Source organism: Phyllostomus hastatus, unplaced genomic scaffold (assembly GCF_019186645.2).
Source record: "Phyllostomus hastatus isolate PE091 unplaced genomic scaffold, TTU_PhHast_1.1 phas_contig_34, whole genome shotgun sequence".
Classification (NCBI taxonomy): domain Eukaryota; kingdom Metazoa; phylum Chordata; class Mammalia; order Chiroptera; family Phyllostomidae; genus Phyllostomus; species Phyllostomus hastatus.
Window position 1 is genome coordinate 62272103 of NW_025333857.1, and position 21519 is coordinate 62293621.

Sequence of the window (21519 nt, forward strand, 5' to 3'; positions counted from 1 at the left end):
GGTTTATGGGCTGAAGTTAGATAAAAGAGACAGAAAAATCAAAATAGGTGTGAATTATAAGTAGAGGGTCAGTTACAATATTTGGGTAGTGGAACAACTGAAAATATTTTGAGCAAAGTGTGAATTAGTAATCCCTTTGCAAATCATTCACTTTGGTGCCTTTGAATACGTATTTTCTTTCCCCTACATAGTTATGAACCACCTTTGGAAGGACTTATGTAACAAGGTTTGGAGGTAAATAGAAATTAATTGAGTAAACAAGATGTAGAACCAAAAAGCATACATAAATGAAGCCTGGAGACCAAGATAACACTGGGAACAACATCTTACTAGGAACTCACAGAAATCTTGAAAGCAACTTGGGATTTGAGTATACATCAGGGCCTGAAATAAATATGATCAACATTTCAAGATTCAGAAAAGTCCTGCTGATACCTCAGCTACAATTCTGTACAAGTTGATGGGTAGGGTGATTCCTAACTGAATTCATCTCTTCTCCCTCTAATGAGAAGTGCGGAACTCTAGACTGTTACATAGATGGTGGCTGCCAGGTAACAACACTTACATGTCTTGGATTATAATTGGACATGCCCCTCCCAACGTGCCCAGCACTGTGTCATTTCATCCTTGAGAGCTTGTAGCAGTGAAAGTGATTTAAGATGACAGCAGAGCTTATTGTTCTCTTCCCCCAAATCTTTCCCACGTCCATCCTGACCACTCTAACAGTGTGTCTGGCATATTGCATTCCTCTGTGGTTGAAAGATGCATCCGGGGTCTGTAGTATATTCCCCTTCCTCATGTTTCCATTACTCAGGGAACATTTTCAAAAGATGAGATCTGCTCGATTTTCGAATAGTTTCCAGAGGGATGTGGCAGAATGCCACCTCATTTGATTCATTTAAAATTAGACCAGAGCGAGGAATCCCAGTGTCCCGCTGGGAGCAGCTCTATGCCGCTGGGAGTGTAGGAGGACAGACGGCCCGCTTGCTGCCGAAACACAATAAGGCCTCTCTATCGCTGCCTCACGACTCCCCAGCTCTGGTGATTCTCATTTCAAGCACAGACTCTCTCAATGAGAACATAATATAATATTCATTCTGACTCCCCCCTTCCCTCTTCTACCTCTCAATTAGCATTTCCATTTGAAATTTGTTGCTATTAACTCTAGCAGAATAGGAGAGCACTTATTGGGAAAAAAAAGTCATTGCAAATTCATGTCAGATACCCCAGTCTCTCTGAAGTCAACTATAGATTATATTTGTTAAAGATTTAAAATGTAAGCCCTGGCTGGTGTAGCTCAGTGGATTGAGCGTGGGCTGGGAACCAAAGTGTCCTAGGTTCGATTCCCAGCCAGGGTACATGCCTGGGTTGCAAGCCATAACCCGCAGCAACCGCACAATGATGTTCCTCTCTCTCTTTTTCTCTATCTCCCTCCCTTCCCTCTCCAAAAATAAATAAATAAAATCTTAAAAAAAAAGATTTAAAATGTACCCACATTGCATATCAAATGTAATCTAGGGGTACATCAGTCTGCTCAGGCTGCCATAACAAAATGTCATAGGCTGGGTGGCTTAAATAATGTACCTTTATTTCCTGACATTTCTGTATGCTGCAAGTCCAAGATCAGGGTTCTAGTCTGGTCGGCTGTCAGGTGCTGGTGAGAGACCCTTTCCTGGCTTACAGACAGCTGCCTTCTCACTGCTCTCACTGTGTCTTCACATGGTGGGGTGGGGTGGAGTGAGGGTAAGAGAGAGAGAGAGAGAGAGAGAGAGAGAGAGAGAGAGAGAAAGAGAAAGGGAGAGAGAGGGAGGGGGAAAGAAAAGGGGAGGACAGAGATGTTTTTCTATTTTATAAGGCCACAGTCCTGTCAGATTAGAGGTAATAACCTTAATTATCTCTTAAAAGACCCTATGTTCAGGTACAATTACATTGAGAATTAGGGTTTTAACATATAGATTTTGGCTGGATGGAAGAGAACACAATTCAGTCTTTAGCACAGGGATTTCCCAAATTTTCATTATTTAATATTTAATTTCTCAATCCTCAGAGACAGGTTCCAAAAGAGAAGACAAATTGGGCTCATAGTTTTCAAGGATTTTCATGTCTATACACTAAGGGAGAATTTGGACTAATTTATCTGAAAAGGGTAAATTCAGTTATCTTTTTTGTTCTTTTCATGTGCCCATTTATGGGTCGGAAAGAATTCAATCTTTGGAGAGAACAGATTGAGTTCTAATCTTGGTAATATTACTGATCTGCTTTATGACCTCAGCTTTTTCCATCTGTCAAATGAGGTTTTCTCCCTGGATTTCTTCCCACTCTGATATTCCGGAGATCTGAGATGAATAGATCGGTATTTGTGTTCCTTTTGGCATAGAAACTTGCTATCAAAAATCCAAAGGATGCTCCAATTTAATCAGGTCTACATTTCCATTGGCCTCATGGCGAGGATAATAGAACTGAGATGACTTAAGCAGAATACTGAAGTCAGACTTTCTGGTGACAGGCAGAAGACAGACACTGAGTCACCATCTAGAAGAAAAACCGGGGGCGGTCAGGTGAAAAGACTCATGGATCAAAAGGGAATGATTCTCAAGTGACAGTGTTTCCATATCTTTCCATATGTACCAGGTAGATGGGCTGGCACCAGAGGGGTGACAAACACACAATGCACTGCTTTCCAGAGGCCTCACTATGGGTGGGGCTAATAGACAAACATGCAAATAACTGAAACTCAATGTCTCTAGATGTAACATTGAGGTGAGATAACCTTTTCCCACTTCTTCACAGGATAATGGGAATGCCCAGTAAAACAATGCATCCAAAAATGCTTTATAAGTTATGACATGTCATTCATGGGCAAGTTAGGTTAAAATTTGGTAGAAAATTGGCTCTTCATTCCAATTTATCTATTTTTGATCATTCAGGAATGTATAGAAACCTTGCTATCTATGCTGTCAGAAAGTGTTTAAGCTGAAATGTAACTTTATTTTTAAGCTATTGCCTTTCATTCTTATAAACCTATGTTTATGTGGCTTCGACAATTGTTTACTCTTGTTCTCTAGTTCTGTATCTTCAGGTAACTCAGTGCTTAAACACATTAAAAATAGGGGTTTTCCCTGGTCAGGTGGCTCAGTTGGTTGGAGAAACATCCCATACACTAAAAAGCTGTGGGTTCAATCCCTGCTCTGGGTGCTCACAGCAGGCAAACAATCTATGTTTCTCTCTCACATCAATGTTTCTCTCTCTCTCTGTCTCTGCATCTCTCTCTCTCACACACACACTCATACACACACACACAAAGTCAATAACAACATATTCTTAGGTGAGAATTTAAAAATTAGGGGATTTGTTCTCCTATAATATCTCTAGTACACATACTTTATGTAATAATCATATAAATTAATATACATATACTTGCACATTTATTAAAAAAGGAGTACAGGAAAGTGAACTGGAAACTATTGAGATTGAGTGCGTAAAGGGTGGGTAGGAAAGAATGAGATAATGGAAATGGATTAGAAGGAATAAAGGGCAAGTGGCATTTCCTTGAGTATACATCTTTGTAAAGTTCTGACTTTTAGAACATGCTAGTATATCACATAGCAAATGCATATATACATACATGCTAGGACTTATGAGGGAGATAACTCTCAAGTGGGATACAAACAGTAACAAACGAACTAACTGTATTTAAAATAAAGGATGCCACAGATAAGGAGATGAGAAAGATGACAACTAAACTAAATAATTTTGGAAAACAGTATTTTGATTTTAAGTTGTGAAGTTAATGACAAAAAAGAACTGCATACTTCCTGTAAAGTCTATATATTAGTCAATAGAATTGTAGCCATGTTAATTTTATAGACTTGATAATTTTACCATGCTTATATAAAATGTTAATATCTGGGAAAGGCTGCTGAAAGGTATACAGGGACATTTTGTACTATGTTGTAATTTTTTTTTGTGACCTTAATTTTTTTTGCAAATTAAAAAAAAATAGGTGCTTCATTCATGCAACCACATCCCTGAAGTTAGAAAAAAGTAGTCATAAGATTTGTCACCAGAATCCTGAGAGAGTATTTTGTTGTCCCTATAATCCAATGGGATTATCTGTCTGACCTCCTCAGAATTCCAGAACTAATAAATTCATACCCTGAATCCTGAGGTGATCAAAACAACAAAACAGCAGTACGCACTGTGCCCAGCCCTGGGCTGGCCGCTTTATTTATGTCTTGTCCTTTTCGTGTCCCCTACTTTGTCCCATAATTTTAATTCTATTTTATAGAAAGAAGTCCAAACCAGTCCATTTCTCCTTCTGGACACAGAGAGCAAACAGCTTAATTGAAAATTGCTGTTTTTCTTCTCCCTAAGATGGTAAAAATCATTTTCCATTTCTTCAGGCAGTTGAGAGTCGTCACCCTCCAGGAAATGAGGAACGTTTCTCTGAACTTTATTTGTTTACATGCTATAAAATTAATCAGAGTTTTGTTTTATTTCAGGGCTGAAGTAGGGAAAACAGAGGAAAAGAAATGCATTTGGGCAAAGAAGCAAATAATACACAGATTGGGGCACAAGTAGTTTCACAGTTGTTCATATGGAAAATAATGCAATAATTAATAAATAACAATACAAGAATAAACTGTTTTGTGCACTTATGACTGTAAACCCACCGTGCCCCACCCTGCAGAAAGCTGTAAGATGTTTTGAAAGGTTGCCAGAAACCAGGGGAATACTTGATGATGCTCTGAAATGTCTAGATGTTTCCCATGAAATGGTCGTTTTACCAAAATGAACTTGAAGCTACTCTCCTCTTTTTCCCTTACACACACACCCCCAACACACATCCGAGCCTGTTAACTGACACCCCGTCTCAGGGAAGAAACTTATCATACTGTTATTTATCCATTCAGAATGTCCTGAAAGTCAGACCCCTTCACCCTTCCCCTTGTTCCCAAGCCCATTCCCTTTGCCCTGATCTTGCCCATGTTTACTTGCATTCAGTCTTATGTACCCGGTCTCCCTGCCCAGGTCTGGCTGGACTATTGCCTCCTACAAAGCATTTCCTATGGGGATCTTACTGTACTCTGCTCTACAAAATATGTCTGCTGAACCCTCAGTCCACACCTGTGAACAAAAGTCCTCATGTCTTAACCTGCCGTTCAAGGTCTGGCATCTGAGCTCATTGTCACTGGACACTACAGCTACCCTCAGTATCTTTTTTATTAAAGTAATGTTTGTTCTGGAACATGCTTGACATTTCTCACTGCCCTGCATTTCTCCACATAGACTCTTCCACCTGGAATGTCTATAGCCCACATCTCAGCCTGCTGAAATTCTTTCACACCTATAGAAGTGCTACCTCTTCTTTGAAAACCTCCCCCAAATCTGCCAGCTGAGAATTCGTAATTCCTCTTTTGTCTTTGCATTCTACTTTTAAAGTCATTCTCTTAGTAACCTGCCTCAGCTCCTGGTTGACTGGAAACTTTTCAAAGGTGGGGAATCTGTTCTTCTTAGGATTGTAGAGGTATAGTTCAGAAAGATGGTAAGAGATGTTAGGAAATGTTGGGATTTGTGTGTGTGTGTGTGTGTGTGTGTGTGTGTGTGTATAAACTAGCTCAGTGACTTGGAAAATCTACTTATATGGAAAAGAGCACACCATTATGAACCTCAAAAAATAAAGTATTGCTCTGTATATTTTCATAGTGTTATCTTACAATATTTTCTGCATCATTAATTCTCAAAACCCACTCAACAGAATGAGCTAGGTTCTCCCCATTTTTCTGATGAGAAAACTTAGAGTTGGAAGAGACCAAGTCTAGCTAGGGCAGGGTGAGAACTTTTCCCTGTGCATGGTCGGGTGAAAGCTGGGAGAGAAAGCCAGGGGAAAGGTGCAGGGAGTACACCAACCAGACTCGGAGACCTGCAGACTTACTTTCTGGTCCCAGCTCTCCCTGCAAATAGGTCGATGGTCTTATGCACACCATTTCATTTTCCAGGTTTTTATTTCCTATTTATAGATCTATAGATGGGATTTCTAGGGACATATGCATGTAAAAGAAAAATGACTCCTTGAGAAGTCACCAAATTTGGTATGCTATGACCCTAGGCATATACCAGATCCCATTCTACTAGGCTAAGGGGCCCTAAATTTTCTGAACTGGTAGAGATTTGGCCTTCCACATGGCGTTTTATTCATCAAGAGGCCACTCTGTCAAGCTAGTGGCCAACATACCTTTCTTCGTGCAAGTTGTGAAGAAAGAGCATTGCTGTGGTCTCAGGAGACAGTCAGGTGCGCTGGCTAAGAACACACGCTATGCGGCCAGACTGCCTCTGTTTGCACCTCAGCTCTACCCCAAAACTAGCTGTGTGGCCTTAGGGAAGTTGCTTACCTTCCCCATCCCTCACTCTCCCCACCTGCAAAATGGAAACAATAGCATTCATGTCTCATGGGGCTGCTTGAGCATCCATGAGGCAAATCCCTGAGAACAGCGTCTCTCATGCATGGTAGCTATTTTTATTTCTGTGCCAATCACTCAGCTTCTGGGAGGATCAAATGAGAACAGTTTGTAAACTTTAAAATATTAACGGAAAATAAAGACTTAGTGAAATAAATATGCTTTTTTTCTCTCTCAAACTCAGGGGGGGAATGTGCCCTCTTATTCCAAAATCCTTTTGGGATCATAAGCTAAGAGATTCAAAGACCTATTCCTACCATTAATGGGACATAATTTTCTTCTGAGATTTTTTTGAAGTTAACTTTATAGTAAACTTTCTCCAAAATCTCTTTTGTTGGGATTGTTTTGCAGACTTACACTTTTTAATACATTATTTTAGAGAAACAATTAGAATAAACAAATAACACAAAGTTGTAAGTTGCAAAAGCCATCTTTAATCTAGGAAGATTTTTAACTTGAAATAGACATATCATATATATTCTACAAATGGTTTTTCCCTATAAGTTATGTATTTAAATAATAACATTAAGCCATAAGCTCAGGGGTCAGTAAGGGAAAGTGCCCTTTAATTTTGGAAGCACATTTGTGCTAAGTAAAATGAATGGCAATATGTGCTGTTCTTGCCATTTGCAAAACAATAAATAAGACCTGAATGAGAGTATACTTAAAAACACCACACCAGTATATACACACTGGCTGTTCAGTAAGCAACTTGGTTGATGATTGAGGTCAGTTTTCAAACTTCTGTTTGTAGTCACAATTTGATACAATCATCCAGTTTTTAGTTATGCTATAAAAGGAGGGAATTGTCCGAGGAATTGTAAAGGATACAAGGCAGGTGTGATGTCATAACAATAAAATTTTGCCTTCAATCCAAAATCCACATTATCGACAAGCTCCAATTTGCAAGTCACTATACAGAGAGCTAAACTGATGTTTGCCATGGGAATATTTTAAAATAGAAACAAAACCTACTGAATCACCTGCTTAGGATGAAGTGAATTCCTCTTGGGGGCAATGGTCAGGGGTAGGAGCTTTTGTAAATGAAAATGATTGTTGCACATATTTAGAAAGTGGAGGTATCTGACCCAGGCCTTAGGAACAGGATGTTTTTATCGTGATGAAGGTTGGAAAGGAAGTGGCAAGTGGAAGTTGGGAGCAAGATGAGGGGGAAAGTGGTCCCTTCAGGAGGAAACAACAGAGACAAAGGAATGAAGACAAGGATTGTGGCTTGGTCTTTGAGAAGTAGCTGGAATATGGTATGTTGGGAGGGAAACAAATGATGAAGAGCTGGAAATGTTCAAGTGACACTCCTTGAATGACTTTGATCTGGTTTAGCGCTCTCTGTCCACCATCAGTTTCCCATCATTTGTTTTACTTCTGAAAAGAAAGCAACTCTGAAGGCCTTTTCCACAGATTACCAGTTCCATGTGGTATTATATGAAAAACATACATCTCTGTGGTTAAACAAACTTGGAAAAATTGGCCCAAGTTGGGTTAAACATAGTTCATTCCTACAGAACTTCTCAGAGCCTTTACCAATTCTACATGACTTGTGTGACTCTTAGCAGACAGAAGATAGGGGATGTTGCATTGCCCAAACACGTTTAGACCAACAAACTTCTTCTTTTTTTTAAAGAATGTATTCCCAGACTACTGTTCTAAACAATGACTGAGAAAACACTAGATTAAGACATCAGCTTACATTTATTTGTTTAACAAATAGGAATCAAGTGCCTTTGATGTACCAGGCATTTCTGCCAGGTAATGCAGATCGGTTGTTAACACAAAGCCACTGTCCTACTCCTGTGCAGGTTGCATCTGGAACGTGTACCCTATAAGCATGGACGTTATAGCAGCAGGTGTGAAAGGCTCAATGAGACCTTGGAGCAAGGGAGAACATCTTAGGGACTTTTATATCACCAATGTCTGTCATGTCGCATGATGTGTAACCAGATGCATGGCTGACGTTCAACAAATGTTGATGAAAAAAAATTGGAGTGGGAGGCAAGAAACAGAGGGAGTAAGAAGGAAAAGAAAATGGGAGAGGAAGAGACTAGCCTGACAGCACAGGTGGAATGCAGGAAGGTGATCGGCAGATGCTGAAACTCTCTGAGGTTTTCTAAGGGAATTGAGGCTATTCTCCCTGGGAAAATTGAGAATAGAAGTTAAAGTCAAACATTCTAAAACACAGGACAACTCTAGGCTGACCTCATTATAGATGCAGACACACTCTAACTTATTGAGACAGTTAGCCTAGAAAGTTCTGTAAGAAGTAATCTAAATAAATAAATAAATAAATAAAACCAATGTTCTAGCACAGAAATACAATGGCAACAAAGTTCTATATATTTGAAAGTATCTTACTGTGATAAAGGCAACAGGAATCTGTAGGAAATCTTGAAATGGACAGTAATATATCACTGGAAGATTACTTTTGTTACTCTAGTGGTTTATTATCATAACATTACTTCTTAGATCCATGTAATATCCCATGATTTCCATGAAATATCTTTTAACCCTTTTTGTCTCTAGTTAATTAATAGGATATTTTTAGGTATTCACTCAATATATGATAGTATTGATTGTTTTTCTTTTGACTATCTTTTTTTCTGAAATACATACAATTTCAGTAGTATTATGAACTAAAAAGAAAAAAAAAAGAAGTAATCCTGAATATGTTCCAGTATGAACTTCTCCTTTTGTTGGTCACACCACATGACCTCATACACTCACTTTTTTACTTTGTTTTAAGCAGATAAGTATATCCACTTAATCCATTATGCAGTCACTTCTGTTTTTGACCTTTAGGAAGCTCATGGCTTAATTTAATATGCAATTGCAGTAACTGTTACCTATCAGGTTCCACTTACATCCATATCTCCCCTTCTTGTCAAGGCATCCAGAATAGCTACAGTGGCTTATGGACTGCTTTGAGCTCTGTGAGGGCTGTTCATTACGTCTCAAAGAGCTCTGGCCAGTAATGAGTCATGCAATTTTACCCATTGAATCATTCATTAACTCATGAAGATATTGAGTATCTATCATGTGCTAGAATCTTTACCAGGAGTACTAAGAAAGAAAAATATGTAAAAATTAAGAAGATTTTCAGCAAATATTCTTTCTAACAACTTATTGCATAGTATGTATCGATAATAAATTATGTACATATACAAGTTATGTAAAAGTTGGTTATGATAAGGGCTCAAATAGATACATCATTTTTACTGCAAGTACCCTTAAATGTTTGTGATAAGTATAGATTTATAAGATTCCAGCTGTAAAAAGGCACAAATCTAAGTGGGTATAATTTATACCTAAAGAGACCTTATGGGACATGTTCACTCTATCTGCTCTCTGGGCTCAGTCTCTTTTATCAAACCACATTTGTTTTGGGGCAATTATCCAAGGATATTTCACCTTTGCAAAGGTTAACTTTAACTCACTCATTGAGCAGGTGGAAAGCCCCTATCAAGTGCTAGGTCCTAGGAGGGCGAAACAACAAAACGCATAGGTTATTTTTGAGTTTCCTCATTGTAAGACCAGTTGACAGCCCTCTGCCTTCACTACTGTAAATATATTATCTAAGTGCTCAGCATGGGGCACCCACGTTCCAACTGCCTGACTGAGTAACCACCATTACCAGTCTCTGCACAGAGCCATCGGGAAATAACTGCTACTCAGCTTCACATTTCTTTGTTGAGCTTGATGCCCACACAATAGGAGGATTATACAGGAAGGTAAGAAATAAATTGACAACACTTAGCATAAACATGTTCTTTCAGAATTCTCAGCCTACATGAAGAGAGAGTCATGACAAGTCTTTCACGGAACCCAGTAAACAAAGATTTAGGGTGTGGATCTGACATTCTTTGACACGTTTAGCTCCTCACCATTGACCAAAGTAGTCTTTCAACAGCATTCTCTTATTGCCCATAATGTAGAGAGGCTTGTGTTTGGCACAGGAGATGGAAAAAAGTAGAAAAGAATGAGATATTCCAGACACAACTGCAGAGGGCACCAGTCCCCAAAACAGCAGTATAAATGGCCCCCTCTAGAGTTGTGCAGTGTACAACATTTACAACTGTGTAGGATGAGACTAAGAAATATTTCCCACGTCCACACTCTTATATATTAACAACAGGAATTAAGAAGGTGCAAATGCAAGGCTGTGTGCAAAGACATGGCTGAGAGAAAGTAGCAAACTGTAGAGCTGAGGCTTAGAGTCACAGCTACTGCGTTCAGATTTGCCAGGCTCAGATCTGAATTGTCTGCAGAATAATTAGGAATCCATGGTGCAGGGGGATGGAAAAACAGGTTTCATTAGAAGATCAGATTGAGATGAAGATTGGGTTTAGTAGTTGTCCATAGAAATTTGGGGGCTGGGAGGCATGAGCTTGTGTGATTTCTCTCACAGAAACAGAGCAAAGCATTAGAATAGAAGCAAAAAGGGTATGCAGGCTTAGGCCTTGGCAAAACCCCCACTAGGGAGAAGGATTAGGAGTAAAGGGACTTAGAAAGGGAACTGGAAACTTATGTTTTCATCCCCTGGAAAACATTGTTCATTGTCACTGAGTGAATCGCAGTGGCACATTGCAGACCACAAGGACTCTGTGGATTTGAGAAACTTTGTTTGGCAAAGTCTGGGTTTCCTTATAAGGGCACAAATTGTCATTTTTCACAGATTCCAAACTTCTGTTCTTCAAGATAGGCCTCAAGTGCATTCATCAATTTCATCAAAGATGCTTCCTTGCAGGAAGGGGATCATAAATCCCACAAAGTCTTAAGACTTTTATTTTTTTAAGACACTGGTTATTTAAATAGTAAAGGAGTTTAAATTAACCAACTGTTTCATATACAGGGAAAGCTTAGACTCAATAAACACTATGAAATACAATAGACAGGCAGATATTAACAGAAATTCCTTCCATTTGGTAGGCATTTAATCCAGCCCTGACCATGCAATGGAGTTAGGGTCTGGGTTAAAATGAGGGACAAGGCTAACAATCTTCATCTCATGAATTTACATTCTGATGGGAGAAACACACAACAAATAAACACAAAGACTATAAAAAGCACACACATAGAGTATGTGATAAATTTTGTGAACAAGAAATATGAATAAGGAATAACAGGAGCTCAATGTTTAGAGAGGGTCAGTGGGGAAGGCCATTCCAAGGAGATAGTATTTCAGCTGAGGCCTGAAAGATGAAACAGTGTAGCTTTAGGAAAGAGGCTGAAGAAAGAACATCTCCAGCAAAGAGATTGGCATACACAAAGGCTCTGAGGGAGGTAAAAGTTGGACAAGTTCACGGAGCTGGCTGAATTAGAGAAAGAGTAGAGAGAATTGAAGTGGGAGGAGTCAAGGACCAGATTATTGCCTTGTGTGGATAATGGATTAAAGGTGGACAATAACTAACCCAGAAATTACCATGGGGTGACTATCACAGCCATCCAGGAGCTGCTGGACTAAGACACTGACATCAGCAAGAAGGAGGGAGAGAGAGAAACAGGGAGAGAGAAAGATGGATGGATTCAGTGATACGTGTAAAGATTGAATTTATAGAACTTGTCTATGGATCAGTATGCAGAGCTGAAGATAGAGCAGAATCAGGGATGTCTCTCCAGGTGTTTTGTTTGAGAAACAAGGTGAATGGTGGAGCCATTTGCTGAATGAAATAGAGAGGACACAACAGAAGCATCATGTTTTGAAAAGAAAACCCACAATTTTATTTTATATGGGCTAAGTCTGAGACACCTGTGAGTGATAGAGTCAAAGATTTTAAAAAAGCAAAATTTGAGAATGAAAGAAATCCTTCTCCCCATGGAAAGAAAATGATATGGCACCCAACAAAGTGAACAAAAACGTGACAGGGCCACTTGTTAGTTTACCCCCTGGATAAGGATCTTGACTCTTAGCCTGGTGTTCAAGGCTCTCTGTGGGGTGTCACCTACCAATAGCTGCACTTAGCCTATGTTCCAACACCACAGACAGTCCCTTCCTTATAAAGCATTCACTTCTGAAAACATGCAATACTTCCCCCCCCATGTGCTTATCATCTAAATAGAGTGACATTATGAGAAAGATGACAGTGAAAAGAAAGAAGAAAATGTTGCTTTATTCTGATCCATGAGTCATTGACTTATGGCCCACAGCTGTTATACTAGGGATGATTTTGAAAACTAAAAAATAAATACTTGCTAAGCCCCTGTGTTTTGTTGCTGTTTATTATTTGTTTTGCTGCTGCCAGCCGACAAGTTTACTGCTCTAACTAGCTGGGAAGGATGAAGAATTGGCTACTAGGGAAGCAAATTGTCAGAATGCTAAACTCTTAGACCTTCTCAAAGAATCAGGAGTCAGGTTATTGATAGTAACAGAAATATACAAACTGTGTGTCACCAGGAATTTTATCTTCAAAACCTATTGGCTGATTTTCCTACAATATTCAGGGCAGGTACTTGGTGCTCTAAGGGGAATCCATGACAAGGGTGGTGCAATCTCCTTTCTCAGAGAACGTGCAGCATCCAGAAGAGACACAGTGCAGTACAACAGAATACAAGAATGAAAGCTATCAGAGTCAGAATGTATAAATTGTTGTTGGGCATAAGATGACAGTGGGAGAACATCTAGCTAAGAATAATATAGAACTCAATTGAACTGGGCCTTCATGAATGGATATAATTTAGAAAACATGGAAAGAGAAGGGCATTTCAGGAGGAACGTGGAATGGAACAGAGCTGCAGGACCAAGGTGTGCTTGCCAAACCAGAAGTAGTTCATTATGCATTGAGAAATAAATCCAAACAGGATTGAGAAAACAGGCTGAAAAAACAGGTTGAGTACAGAAGTTGAAGAAATGAATTGCTTGCTTCTAGATGATGCAATCTGCCAACCCCCACATTTCTGAGCCTTTGAAGATTCAGTGGGGTTAGCTGCACTCCCAGTTGATGGGGTATGTTCCTGATTAGATCAGACCTAACAGTGTATCCTATTCCCTTACTCAAAATGAGTGGTTCAGAGATGTTAGATAGTAGGAGTGGAAATATACATATATATACTCTGCTGCTGGTTGTATGAGAGAAAACCTCTTTATCTTCAATGTATACTATGGGATGATGCTCTCCTTTCTCCCACTGGATGTGGACAAAGATACTTGGAGCTCTGGGAACTTCTGACAGTCATCTTGGGGCCAGAGGAAAAGCAAATAAATAAATGAATCAAGCAAGCAAACAAGCAAGCTGGCACTGAGAAAGTAAGGCTGAAAAATGAGGGAGAAAACCTATGTTCTAACATTTTCTTTGAGCCAGCAGATTAAGGCTCACATGAGAGCAGTGCTCTTTCTGGGCTTTTATATTACCTGAGCCAGTAAATCCTCTTGATGACTGAAATCAGTCTGACTTGAGTTTGCTATATTACTTGCCATTCAAAGCATCTTGATACAGAAGCCTTGGAAGGCACATTAAGGCTTTGGTTTCCAAACAGGATCAACTGATTTTTTTTGACCTCAAGACTGTCATAATCTGAAAAGTAACCCTCATGGTACCAGACAATGCAGACCACCATTCAATCAAGGTGGTTCAAAGCAAAGGCCAATGAAAGTCAGCTAGCCTTCTAACTTGAGATTGGTCTTATATCACTCTTATTCTCTACCTAGTCACTTGACTTCTGCCTCTGTCTCCCAGAAGAGAAAAGGAAGGAATTCTACTTAAGTCTTTCCTTGAGAAGAGCCATGTCACCACTTTTCTCTTTTCCATTGACACCATAGATGTATCTGTTTCTCTTTGGACAGTTAATGTAAAGCAGATAAGCCACAAACTTATAACAACTTGAGTGAATTTCAATTCTAAGGCAAGTTGAATCATTGGGGCCAATGCTTTAAATACAAGATACTATGATTTCATCTATGGCAAGATTGTTTGGGGAATTGCTTTCCTAAACTTTCCTTCCAGTGTTTAGATTATGGCATGCAGTCCAGGGTATATTATAAGTGATCCTCTTGAACCTTGTCAGAAAGGACTCATAAATCACGTTTAAGAAAATATATTTAACTTCCACATACATACATATATACACACACACATATATATGAAACTTAAGAACTTAGGCAAGTGGAATGAATTCTAAACTGTCAGTTCATAGCAATAACTTTCCTTTTCAATTTGGAGATTGAAATTTGGGGTGAGAAAGCTCTAATGGAAAGAGCCTGTTTTTAGAGAAACCAGATGGTCTACCTAACTTCTGAAATATTTTATATGGAATGATACTTAATTTTGGAATTTAAAAAAGCTTAGGTCATGGCTCTAGGTATTTGTGGAATTTCAATAAATCCCAGCTGCTAAACCTTAGTCTTTTCATCTAGGAAATGGGTTTAATCTTTCTATTTTAGGTTATGAGTACAGAAGGGAAAATGTCTTTGAATAAATATAATAATATTTGCAATTGACTGTGCTCCCAATATATGTTAGGTGCTATATTTTAGACATTAGTAGTCATAATATTTATGTACTAAGTATTGATATATATTAATATACTAATACTCATGCAACTCAAATAATGTAGGTGCTAGAATTACTACCATCTTATAGATGAAAGATAATGAGGCTTGTAAATGTGAAGAATTTGCCCAAGGTCACACAGGTAACATGGCTGAGCAAAGAATTAAAGGAAGGCAGTCTGCTCTTCATATATCCTATTGCTTTTACTCTCTCCCCCAATGGCACTGAGAGCTGCATATGGTGGATACTATTTTTCAGGTAAGAAATGTAAGGCTTGCTGAGTATATATAATGTTCTCAAGGTCGGACAGGCAACTAATAAAAGAGTCTAGACTTAAAACTTAACTTTATTTTCACAAATCTTTTAATTCCCTTAGCATTTTTCTCATGTGCCCCTTCTCTCCATTTTCAAAGCTTTTCATTTCATACTTTCTTCAATTTTTTTTCATCATTCTCCTGAGCTAGTGCTAAGTGACATACAAGTCAGGTTGAATATTAGATAAATCATAGATCACTCGATATAGCATAAATGCATGCTACTTTTAAGAAAATTATTGAATGAACTTTAGGTATACACATGTGATTTGTTTTTACTCAATTGTATACCATTTTAAAAATATAATCTATAATTATAATTTGAAGTTTATTAGGCTTTTTAATTTACTATATTCATGACCAAATTAATGTCTTAAAATTATTAACACATTATTATGTTCCCCTAATAAAGGAAATGCTTACTGATTACAAACTCAAGTTCCAATTAGGATTAAGACTTCTGAATTCTATTATTGATAGGTTGTGCAGCCATAGGTAGAAATACTCTGTTGCATTTCATAGTCAAGTTTGGCAGAGTCCCCTAAGCTCCTTTTCTCTACAATAGCAAGTGTAGAATAATAGTTAGGATTTCTAGTTTTTGTCTGAGTGGGTGTCACCTCCACCAACTTTCACAATACATTCTCATAAAAGTTGTTCAACAAGGTAGGTGTTACAGCTACAAGACATCGTGATTTTACCACACTAGCTCCAAAAAAAGCTAGCATTATGAAATCACCAAAAGTTTAAAATATAAATTGACCAAAAGAGAATGAGGAAAAGTTATAGAAAGTGATTGGATACAGAATCATCAGCATTAGAAGGAATGCCATTGTGAAACTCCTGTGCATTAGATGCTCACATGACTACTGCATTTTGCAGCTCACAAAGATCTTTCAAATCTCTCATGTCATTTACTACACACAACCAAGTGAGGCAGGTATTCTTTTTAAAATGCCCCCCAAGTGAGGATCAGGCAACATGATAGAATCCCCTTGACTCCAGAATCCAAGTCGAGAAAGGGTTAAAATCCCTTGGGCTTTCATTCGGTCAGTTCTGGTCCTGGAATTCACTGGGACCCCACAGAATGGTTTTGGTTTTTCTTCATTTTCATCTCTTTCTTTTCTTTTACAGTTTTCTTGGCCACATTCATGGGAAATGACTCCAATTAAAACTTTGTGAGGGCCAGGGATGGTTAATGTATCACTGACCACAGATTATCCAGGATGTGGCCAAATTTTGGTTCCTCAATTGTTTGCCATCTACCCCCATCCTGTCTGATGCCCCTCAGGACCTTCAATTACCAGGGCTCAGGGACAGTCTCCTTGAGTGGCCTTGGCCTCCATATCTAAAGGTTGGACTAAATGTCCATGGACTAGTACATGTCCCTGGCTAAGGCCACTTTTGCCCACTGTTTTTACAAGAATACTTTAAAGATGCAAAGCTCTTCCACTTTTTCTCCAAAGATTCTACTTTTCTTTCTATCTTTCCTAGACACAGGGCTAATCTTCAAGCTCCTCATCTTTTTCTACCTCAAATTAGTACCTTGAATCTAGAGCAAGGCAACACTGACTCAGCCTTTGCTCTAGTATTTTCACTTTCTCTGTTCTCTATCTACCTTGTATTATGAAAAGATTTCTATGAGATATAGGTTTCATATCTGGTTCTACTTTTCAAGTAGCTCAGTTATATCTATATCCCTGTCTATGCCATAATTTCTTATCTAGAGAGAAACAGGGTAGAACCTAGGTCTGTTTGATGCCAAAGCCAGCACACTTTCCACTACCTCCTGGTGGTACTTAAGCTGGGATTTGAAATATGGTGAGCCAAAGATTTCTCATTGCTTTCCAATGTCTGTTATGCTAAAGTTCCCTTTAGTCAAGACAAAAATTAGAGAGCGATGTTAGGATTTCTACTTCTGGTTACATGTGTCAATTGGGCCAGTTTAACACTGAGCCACAACTTTCAGCTGAGCACACTACCACCCACTAACAAGATTACATTTCTCATCCTCTTTCATCTTGTGCAGCTAGGTGTCACCATGCAAGAATGTACTGGCTAAAGAGATGTAAGCTTCAGGAGTCTGTAAAGGGGACTTCTACCTGTAAAGGGGACTTTCAAGTAGTCTTCTTGAAAGGGAACCTATGCACCCCAATGTTCATAGTAGCACAATTTACAATAGCCAAGTGCTGGAAGCAACCCAAGTGCCCAACAGTAAATGAGTGGATCAAAAAACTGTGGTACATTTACACAATGGAATTCTATGCAGCAGAGAGAAAGAAGGAGCTCCTACCCTCTGTGACAGCACAGATGGAACTTGAGAGCATTATGCTCAGTGAAATAAGCCAGGTGGTGAGGGACAAATACCATATGATCTCACCTTTAACTGGAACCCAATCAACAAAACAAACAAGTTAAATATAACCAGAGACATTGAAATTAAAAACAATCTAACAATAGTCAGAGGGGACAGGGGAGGAAAGGTTTTCAGAAACTACTATAAAGAACACATGGACAAAACCAAGGGAAAGGGTGGTACCAAGGGAGGGAGGTGAGATTGTCTGGGGTAGGGGGGAGTGATGGGGGGGGAAGTGCAGACAACTGTAATTGAACAACAATAAAAGGGAAGCAGTGTGCTTTTCCTATTTTTCCCCCTGATACTTGGAACAAGGTTTTAATGGGTGCCACTGTAGCAACTAATTTAGTTCAGGAGAATGAAGTACGTCCTCAAGGGAGGGCAGAGTGAAGAGGTGAAAGGATTCTTTTTTTATTGACATAAACAGAGCCACCATACCAAATTCATACTTTCTTGCCTCAATAAGCTTTGAAATGAAGGAGGGCTAATTTTTAAATTTTTACTTTAATGTATTATTATTTACTGCCCTCATATACAGCTGCAGTCAATCTCAACTAATATCAATGAATAGATCTTATAAAGAAAGAGAGAAAGAAAGTTATATATTGATAAATTAAAGAAAATTGGTGTGAGTAGAAGTGAGCAAATGTTGCTATTATACACTACTGTAGCTAAGAGAAAATAGCTCAGAAATATAGATTCATGTAATATTACCTATTCCATCTGCATTTAAACAATTTACATATTATACTGCCCTGGTCATTCCAACCCTGAAAGGACAAAGTCTGTGATCAAATCCCCAGACTCTTCACTTGCTAGGTCTTTGACATTGGGTAAGCTCATTGATCTCTCAAAGCCTATTTCTACATCACTAAAATAGATTGTGTGTTATTAATAAATTATGGTATGCAAAGTGTTTATTGCAGTGCCTGGAACAGAGAAAGCACCCAAGTAGCAGAAATTCCCATAGGGTCAGACAGTCTTCAATTTGCAGAACCTCATTTCTGACTAGGCTTATAGGAGCTAGCTGAACGTAGCCTGCTAAGAAAAATCTGTCCTCCATTCTCTCATTCTGTTCCCCTCCCTCTTTGGACACAGAGAGAGAGAGATTCCAGTGATTTCACTAAGATTCCATTAGCAATAAATGCAGTGCACATGACCCGGGAGAATTGAGACTCTGTCAGTGGAAAACTCTTCAGTGGAAAGGTTCCTGCCCATGGAGCTGTTGCTTTAGAGACTTTGTCAGTAAGAGCTTTTTGTCTTAGGGGTTTGTAAATATTTATATTTTCAAACTACTATGAGAGGAACAACAGCCATTCCACATGAATGGATTACGTTAAATGTACCCAAAGTCTGTAATTCAAGCTGTCAAATGTGAGGAAATACCAGACTTCGGACTGCCATCCTGATCTGCTCAGAATAAATAAGGAGTTTGGGCAGAGCTCTTTAACACAATGGCTCACAGACATATGGAAGACGTTACTAGGGAAGATGACTGAAAAGAAGGAAAACACGCTAAATGAATTCAAGAAATACCTATTCTTTCTTCCAGAGAGGGATGAGGTTGGGGCTTGAGGGAGAAGATTCTTGGCCTAGGAGCAGGGAAATGGGATTAACATTAAACCAAGTATGAGGGGTGGCACGTGGAGGCTTTTCCTGTTCCTAAGACATTTGTCTGTTTTTAATTTATTGTTTTGAGGGTCTGGTGATATGACACCAATATAGGAATCAAAATGTGTGTCTGGACAGGCTGGATGAAGCATAGGGGATTTATTTACTGTGGAAGTTGTATGTTAAGAGTGTGGCAGAGTTTTCTAGCTCATAGAACGCAGGTGGAAGCTATGTTTATTGAACAGGAAAAAAATGCATGTCAGGGAGAGATTGACCAGTGGGTCATATAAATCTGATTCAATCCTACAAGCATGTACTAGACACCTCCTTTGTGCCAGACATGGGCAATGAAGCTTGAGAAGCAATCTGGTTTAGCAGAAGGGGCTTTAGCTTCTAGTTCTTGTTCAAGGCTCACGAGCTTTGCAGAGGGAGGCAAAGTGCTTCCCCTTTCTGAGTATCAGCTCAAATGTCATCTTTTTTCTTTTTAATGACTAAATACTAAATTAGATGATTTGGCTGAGGTATAGGAATAAATAAGCTTGCCAATGTTGTCCGTTTCACCCTTCACTCTAGACTTTGGGAAAGCACTAGGTGTGTTATTATGTATCACCATTCACTCCCATTTAGTGCTCTTCTCTGTAGTACCCCTACCTGTGACAGAACACCCCATACTTTTTAACTCAGATGTGGTCAAAATACTTGTTTGTCCAGTGAGGTATAAGCAGGAGTGACATGTGTCTGAGCAGAAGATTTGAGAACCAGCGACAGATTCGCTGCATCTGTTTTCTTCCCCTCTACCCTGGTGATCAGCTCTGATCCAAACAAAAGCTAATCCACTAGTCTAGGCCCTGGAAGTTGGGAGGAAATGACATGAATCTGTCCTATTACTTAGCTTTCATGCATACCACATAAGTGAGAAATGTATACCTATGGTTTTACGTCACTGAGATTTGGGGGTCTTTTATTACTGCAGCAAAACCTGCTCATACTGACTGATGCTCACAGTTTGCAAATTACACATTCTTAACTTAGTGTGCTCTGTCATACTTGTCCCTGGAAAAAAGGGAAGAAAGGGAAAATTCTTAGTATTCATGGTCTTTGAATAGATTGGATCCACTCAGTGAAGAAATGCAGGCCAAGTTCCATCACCCAGAAATAGGTTGACTTACTTGCACTCTGTGTAACAAGAGAGTAGAGTCTAAGTGACAAAGCCTGTTATGTTAGTGCACTCTGCTGAAAAGAGAAATAGCATGACTGGTCCCCCAACAGCCCTGAAGACTTTTTGAAGAGAGAGGTGACATGCTTGTATCTCTTTCTGAAACATCTCTCTTGATGGACTTTGGAAGATGGACTGGAGTATATATGACTACAGTTAGATTGAACTTGTAAGAGGAGGTATAGAGATAAGGACAAACTAGTAAAGAGGGGGGGCAGTCTTAATAAACACAGTTACCATAAAGATGAAGAGAAAAGTACAAGTGTGAGAAGTTCTTTATAGGCAGAATGGTCGATGAGAGTTTAGATATGTGGAGGAAGTGTATCCAAAGATGAGTGTGACAATAGTTGTGTCATTCATAGAAAAAGTGCACCAGGGTAATCAGTTCAAAATGTTGAGTAAGGTATTTAGTTTGGGGTTTTCTTTTGTGCTCCTGTACCAAATATCAGTCAGCAATCACACAGTTCTGCCCCTTCAGACCACGTTCATAGACAGACCACTAGGCAAGATGCACCATTCAAGTGGTCAGTTGTGGTCCTTTTAATGCATTTATATCAGATTTACTGGAAGGTCATATTGTTTATAGTTCTTGGGAGGTATTCATGGCAAGTAAAAAAAGCAGAATTTTGACCACAGTTGCACACTGTGAGACAGAAGACAGCTGGGCAGATTGCCAGGAGAACAGCCTGAGGAATTCTGTAGACTTGGGTTCAAATTCCAGCTTTACCACTTTCTAGATGTTTGGTTTGGAGTAAGTTACTTAAAACTGTCGAGTCTCAGTTTTCTCACCTATAAAATGGGATAGAATAACATGTACTTCAAAGAATTGTTGTAAAGGTCCCAGAACTTAATCACTGTAATGTGGCCAAAACATAGTAGATATTCCATAAATGCTATTTCCTTTCCCTTTCCCACATGCCACTTAAATGGTGTGGAATGAGACTGTCTCTGAAAGACACCACTGAATGATATGTTTGTAATTGGTCAACTCACCCTTTCATTTTGGGAGTCCAAAAACAATCTTTCATGGTAAATCAAAGGGATTTTGCCATCAAAGAAAAGAAAGGGACCA